Raw genomic sequence first — 7,968 nt, forward strand, 5'->3', positions numbered from 1 at the left:
TCTTTTCTTTAATTTAAACACTTGTAATTGGCACACCACACTGATAAACAGTAGTACCTTCGCATACAAATTTAATTTGTTCAGGAAGCAAGTTTGTACGGCGAAATTTCATATCGTGAAATGCAGATAAGAAAGCTGCACACACTGCTCTTCTCAAAGAGGTTAACCCAACATCTTGATGCATTTGAGCGCAAGTTTAATGAGACCGCAGGAAGAGTCAAGCCATGTGCATAAAAGAGCTAAAAGCAGGCATAACGTGGGCATTGCAGTAAGTTTACCTTTATGTTACCTGACAATACAGTAAATTATACCTTGCCAAGTTGGCCTAAGCATTTGGCTACACATCTACTTTTTGTTACTTGTATTGTTGTAGATGTCCAGCTTATTTGAAAGTTTGTCACGTCTGAATTATACACTGTTGTTTACTAATGTATGTATTAAAGCGGTTTTAATTCAACATTACAGGAAGCTGTAAGGAGCCTTCATAATTCAGAAAACAACCCACATAAATATGATCCACAAACTAGGTAAGAATGTTGTTTCTTTACATGCTATGTATGGGGTTTCACATGATCATTTTAAATGTAATTAATGATACTACTCTCTTTCCACGCAGAATATATTTACTTTATGATCAGGCAGTGATGGCATATCTGCTGGAGGAATTAAAGATGAGTTTTGCAAATGCAGACCCTGAGTGTATAAAGGGTAATCAGATATTGTTATTGTAATTATTTTTATCTCCCTTTATTTTTGTCCCTCTAATAATTGGTATAATTTTTTTTTTCTTTATCCAGCATGTTACAGGACTATGAGACATTGTTTTAAGTTCGGTATATCGCTAAGTGTTTTTAGGGGTTAACATATGGTGTGTTTTGCAGTTGCTGGAGTCCAGGTGTAGAGTTATTCAAAAAGATGCAGAAAGAGAATTGTGGCAGACTGCAATACTGGAACTGTTGTCCGATGGGGAGGATGGCATTGCGTGCCACGCGTCAGCATGTAATATCTAATGAGACCGAGCTAGAAGGACATTTGTTTTAGACATCTAACAAGCACTGGTGCATGTTTGTTTTAGTGTCTCTTTTAATTTAATTGCACCTTCATAAATGCACATTTGTTAATTTTTTTCCATATTTTATGTTTTTCCTTTGTGTTATTACTACTTTGTATATTTATTAGTGTTTTTAAAAAAATCTGAATAAATTCTATTGTCATTTTTTAAAGCATATTTGGGATATATAGTATTGTGGGGTGGGGGGGTGGATAGGGCCTATCTACATACCTGCCCAATAACCAAATAGATGTCAGGGTTTTGGGAGTGTTTCAAACTCCCTTTATTTGGGTTTCCACTGACACAAAGAAGTGTTGAACAGCTCCCAGATTTGCACTCAAACTAGCCTGCATGTTTGTCTTGGTTTGTACACTTGTATGGCAATGATGCTTCATATTTCGACAGTGTTGGGTGTAACACGTTACAAAGTAACGCATTAGAGTATTTGAATTACTTTTTTGATGTAATGAGTAATTTAATGTGTTAGGTCCACCATTTAAGTGCTTAGTTAATTTTTCAAAAATGTAATCTGTTACTCCGCCAATTTATGTAATTCGTGAGCGAGAGAGCAGTCATTTCCAATCCGTTATTGCGTGCGTGTGTGTGTCATCCTACAAGCCCCACCCCCGATAGCCAGTCCACCATTGTTATTGCTGATGCTGACCCCTATCTTACCTATGAGGTTTAACTATAAGAGAACCGACGCGTGATAAGATGGAAACCTAATTACAGCAATAAAGATTTCTTATCATTTTTTTAGGTTTTATGTAGTTGCTTTTACTTTGTAAATTATGTCAAGAATATAATAAAAAATAATCAGGTAGTTAACCACTTACTTTATTTTAACTAATTTAATTTCCTTACTTTAGATGATTCAACATAATAAATACCAGGCTTCTTCATTTTTTTTTTCTAATTGTACTGTATATACCTTTCTAAAAGAACCGAACTATGTTACTGTGGTGAAAGGTATAGGACAGTTGATCTGTGTCAGTGGTCTGTTCTTCCCCCTTTTCCTATCAGTTTGGAAAAACTCCTCAATCATCCTTCTCACCAGTTGTTGGGGATTGAAGCTTGGTGAAAGCTTGTGGCTTTGGCTTGAGCTGGGTAAGCTTGGAATCTTGACGAGTTTCTTGGGCTGGTTGCTCCAAGATGTGTTTGCCTTTGGAAGTTCCGTTGGATTCCCACAAGCTTTTGCCTTTTGCGTTTGGCTAGTTCCATGATTTCTTTCACTGACTTTAAGGTATAGATAAGGGTTATCATCCACGCAATCCATCCCAGTGGCAGCTCCGCTGTTTAAGTCGGGTACCAGCTGTCTAATTTTTTTTTTTTGTAGACAAGAGTGCATTCCTCTCTTTAGGTAGCGGCTTGGCATTTGTCTTGATGTTGGGCACCCTCCACAGGGGTAGAGGGTGCCCAACATCAGGGCCCTGACTTTGAGTGTTGGAGTCACGAACTGCTGTGGTTTTGACGCCCTTTCTGAAGCTTCTTGTTTTGTAGGCTTTCTGTGCCAATTCTCGCAATTGCTGAGTATTCATTGATCAAGGGTATGCAAGAATGCCAAGGTGGTGGCTTATTTCAGGATAAATGTTTCGTAGGAAGAGAGTTTACAGTTCACGTTTTCTTCCATGTCTGTTTCATTCCGAGTGGTATGCTTGTCTGAGTCGGCTGTAGTAGGCTTGCGAAGGTTCATGACGACCTTGTCTCATTTTCAGAGCAGCCACTAATTCTTGTTCTGGCTCAGGGTTAGGTAATTTTTTGATGAGGGTTTCTTGAAACAGATGGTAGACAGCCATTGTGTGTGCAGGCTGCTGGTCTAGGAAGCTGCACACTTTAGGGCTGGATGTTGTTCGGATGTAGAGTCTACCTTGGTCAATGATGTGGGGTCTCATTTCTAGATGGTAATTAAGTTTTTGTACATAGTTTGGAAATTTTGGCTGCCTGGCACACGCGGCGTGAATTTGTGAATGTTCCTGGCAAGCTTGCAGAGGTCTTCGAGGTCTACGCTATGCGATGCTCTGGGGATGGAGGTAGCAGGTTCCCAGTGTTTTGCCGTGAGGTAGCGTTCTTTGGAGGGACTGGGATATGCGTCGACCACGTCCCATCACTTCTTCCACTATGTGTCGGTCCAAGAACAGGGGACCTGGTCCTGTTCAACAGGGGTGAAAAGAGTGCACGTTGTTACCTTGATGAATCGTAGCACCATTCACAGGCAGGCTTGAGTTCCTCTGTGATGCTGTAGAACTCTCTTTCTTTCTTTCTTTCTTTTTTAACGCCATGCCAGCTTCTATGCCTATATTCATGGCGAGAAGCATTTTGTTATTCAAGAACTAGGTAAGATGTTTAAAATGTATTTTTTCTAAGAATTTTAATACCATATTTGGATTTACTTGCTTAAAAACTTTTTACAACAAGTTCCTTAAAGGAGTAAAAGAGTTACAGTCAAATAAAATATGTTTAATGGACAACTGGGTTATGCATGTTGAACATTGTGGTAGGTTTTCTCCTGACAGTAAAAATGTGTGTGTTGCTTTTATGTGTCCTATCCTGCATCTTGTATAGGTCACTTACTAATTAACTCTAAACACCTGCAAAAGATTCCTGAGGCTTTAAAAAACTCCCAGCCTGGTTCATTACTCAAAACCGCAATTATGGGTAAGATTGCCGACCTGACTGCTGTCCAGAAGGCCATCATTGACACCCTCAAGCAAGAGGGTAAGACACAGAAAGAAATTTCTGAACGAATAGGCTGTTCTCAGAGTGCTGTATCAAGGCACCTCAGTGGGAAGTCTGTGGGAAGGAAAAAGTGTGGCAGAAAACGCTGCACAACGAGAAAAGGTGACCGGACCCTGAGGAAGATTGTGGAGAAGGACCGATTCCAGACCTTGGGGGACCTGCGGAAGCAGTGGACTGAGTCTGGAGTAGAAACATGCAGAGCCACCGTGTACAGGCGTGTGCAGGAAATGGGCTACAGGTGCCGCCTTCCCCAGGTCAAGCCACTTTTGAACCAGAAACAGCGGCAGAAGCGCCTGACCTGTGCTACAGAGAAGCAGCACTGGACTGTTGCTCAGTGGTCCAAAGTACTTTTTTCGGATAAAAGCAAATTTTGCATGTCATTCGAAAACCAAGGTGCCAGAGTCTGGAGGAAGACTGGGGAGGAGGAAATGCCAAAATGCCTGAGGTCCAGTGTCAAGTACAGACAGTCAGTGATGGTCTGGGGTGCCATGTCAGCTGCTGGTGTTGGTCCACTGTGTAAGGGCAGGGTCAATGCAGCTAGCTATTAGGAGATTTTGGAGCACTTCATGCTTCCATCTGCTGAAAAGCTTTATGGAGATAAAGAATTCATTTTTTCAGCACGACCTGGCACCTGCTCACAGTGCCAAAACCACTGGTAAATGGTTTACTGACCATGGTATTACTGTGCTCAATTGGCCTGCCAACTCTCCTGACCTGAACCCCATAGAGAATCTGTGGGATATCGTGAAGAGAAAGTTGAGAGACGCAAGACCCAACACTCTGGATGAGCTTAAGGCCGCTATCAAAGCATCCTGGGCCTCCATAACACCTCAGCAGTGCCACAGGCTGATTGCCTTCATGCCATGCCGCATTGAAGCAGTCATTTCTGCAAAAGGATTCCCGACCAAGTATTGAGTGCATAACTGAACATAACTATTTGAAGGTTGACTTTTTTTTGTATTAAAAACACTTTTCTTTTATTGGTCGGATGAAATATGTGTGTAATGAATACTAATATACTACTGTGGACAGTGGGCAGTAAAAGGTACACCTGTGCACTACTCATGATGTCAGATCAGCATCTTGATGTGGCACACCTGTGAGGTGGGATGGATTATCTCAGCAAAGCAGAAGTGCTCACTATCACACATTTAGACTGATTTGTGAACAATGTTTGAGAGAAATGGTAATATTGTGTATCTGGAATGAATTTTAGATCTTCAAGTCCATCTCATGAAAAATCGGAGCAGAAACAAAGGTGTTGCGTTTATATTTTTGTTGAGTGTAGATATTTAAACCTTGGATTGCGAGCATAATTCATTCCAGAAGCGTGCTTGTAATCCAATAAGAAATTACAGAAACTCGGATGATTCATTCCACAACCCAAAAATATAGATATAAAAATGACAAAAACAATGTAAAGATGAAACATTAACCTGCACTTTACCTTGAATTGTGTATGGTGTGAGAGAGATGAAAGAAAAGATGATGAGGAGGATTATTGTTGTGGAGGAGGAGGGTAACTTGCTTTTGCCTCATTTTGAGGATTACCCACAATCCCACAGTGTGATCACGTGATGCTTTGCAAAACCTGGTCGTTAAAATAAATTGAAGCAAAATTTTTATTACAAATTTTTGCTTGTCTTGCAAAACAATAGCAGACCAAGTTGGGTCCCACACTATATACTGTATATATACAGTATATGAGCTGTAGGTTAGACTAATTGGCATTCTTAAATTGCTCATATTGTTTGTGTGCGCAGGGTGTGCCCTGCCTTATACCCAAAGTCACCTTGGATAGACTCTAGGATCCCCCTTCACTATGTAAACAGGCTAAGTGGTAAAACAGCTAAATGAATGAGTGTATTAGAACTTGAACATAATATATAGCTGAGATTTTCAGCTGCACTACTGTCAGAGGTACTGGAACTGCTGGGAACTTAACTGATTATCACAAACACCACAAACAAATTGGATTCTATATTTTTAAAATAAACTTGGTTAGAAGATAGCTGCAGTGCAACAATCCTTAATGAAACAGCCCCTTCTAACTTTACTTCCATTAGTTTATGCAGAACTGTTAGGAAGCTGGAGGTGTAGCTGCTCTATTTAAATATGTCTATCAATGCAAGCAAGTGTCATTTGGTTAGTACTTGTCTTTTGAATATCTAGGTATTTTGCTGAAAGGTGCTCCATGCATTCTGTTTATCATTATTTAAAGAAGGCAGAAAAGCTGAGCGTATGTGGCAGAAGACAAAACTTAAAATTCACTATAGCCTCTATAAAGACAGCCTTCATGCTTTTAATCTGGAACTAGCCACAGCTACTGTAGATAGACCTTCTCAAACATTATAAACAGCAACTTAAACAACACTCACAATCCTTATGCTACTATTGAGAGAGTGACAAACCCACCAAGCTAGAATCCCATTAAAATGCTTTCTGACAGCAAATGCAATAAGTTTGCTTCCTTCTTTTCTGAGAAAATAAGTAATATTAGAAGGTCTATTAACACATCAAGTTATGCAGAGGTCAGAAAAACCCAAAGCCAACTTAAAAGTAAACAGTTACTATGTTAGTCTTTTAAGCAATTGATAGCAAGAATTAGATCTTTTGTTTCCAATCAAGACTTGGAGAAACTGGTCCATGCCTTTATCACCAGCAGGGTGGATTATTGTAATGGTCTCCTCACCAGCCTTCCCAAGAAGACCATCAGACAGCTGCAGCTTATTCAGAATGCTGCTGCCAGGACTATGACTAGAACCAGAAAACCTGATCACATCACACCAGTCCTTAGGTACTTACACTGTACTTACACTTAGATATGCTAAAACATTAGTCACATTTAAATCTAGATTTAAAAACTCCTCTGTTTAGCTTTGCATTTATTAAAAGAGCACTGTGCTATGTCCGAACTGACTGCACTTTATTTTAGGTTTATCTTAGATTTTTAATTGTTTTATTTTTTGTTTTTAAATATATATTTTTTTAAATCAAGTTTATTGCTATTATTTTCTATTTGATTAAATGATTATTTTCTTCTCCTTTATGTAAAGCACTTTGAATTACCACCGTGTATGAAATGTGCTATACAAATAAACTTGCCTTGCCTTGCCTTGCCTTCATGTTATGAATGAAAAGCAATAAATTGAATGTACATGTTTATCTGTTCCCACGATGTGCAGGTGTGATGGGGAAGCACCCAAATCCCTCCCCCTCACTCATTCTGAAGGCTCCCTACGTAGGGTGCCTTCTCTTGTGCAGGTGCGTTAAATAGCGGAGGCACAACATTGAGCGCGGCTGGTGCAGGATGAGTAAAATGTATCTCAGGCTCAACAAAACACAGGACTTTACAGGAACAGGTCTGTCATAAACACCTGTGAATTACCTGTGTGTGTGACAGCTTCCTTAAACAATAAATAGCAATGTAGTAAAAATAGATCCATGTTCTCAACATGCAGGTCCCATCAGTTGAAACTGCCTTTCTAGACAAATAATTAGAGAGGATGCTAAAATTCCATAGAGCCTTAAGAGAGAGAATTAAGTATCAATAATTAAACTGAAAGCAGCTCTTAACCACAAAAAAATCTGTTCTCAAATTTAAGATTAAGAACTGTTGCATTATGGTTATTCACTGAAAAGTGAACTCAGATTAAGAAAGAACTGTTGGTTAAGTTATTTGTTTCAAAATGATTTCATTAGTGCATACTGATTATCTGTGCTGTACCACAAGCCTTTTAAGGTTATTTTTGATAAAGTTGCTAAGTACACTAATAAATGCCCTATGACGCAAAAAATACAAACAAACAAACAAAAAATACCCTGACAACACAAATTAGATGTCTTGGTGTCAGACAACAGTGCACAACTTCCTGCAGAGCCATGCTGTGAGGGGCGAAAGCTGACCTGGTACTGTAGCACAAGGGGAACCTAAACTTTAGTTGTATTTGATCTTTTAAAAAATAGCTCTTGAAAATATATTACAAGTGCATGCATCAATATCCCAAGAGTATCACCTTTCACTCCAGGCATATTCTAGTCTTGCACAGTTAGGTATTTTTTATTTTTTTTTTTAAGCTTTACATGCAGAAAAAGCCTAAGTTGCTTAGCAGCTAGTAAATAAAGATACCGACTGCAGTAGCTTCCTGTGGTCAAATTGTGAAAACACTACAGAAACAACT

This window comes from Clarias gariepinus, chromosome 20, assembly GCF_024256425.1.
Source record: "Clarias gariepinus isolate MV-2021 ecotype Netherlands chromosome 20, CGAR_prim_01v2, whole genome shotgun sequence".
NCBI lineage: Eukaryota > Metazoa > Chordata > Actinopteri > Siluriformes > Clariidae > Clarias > Clarias gariepinus.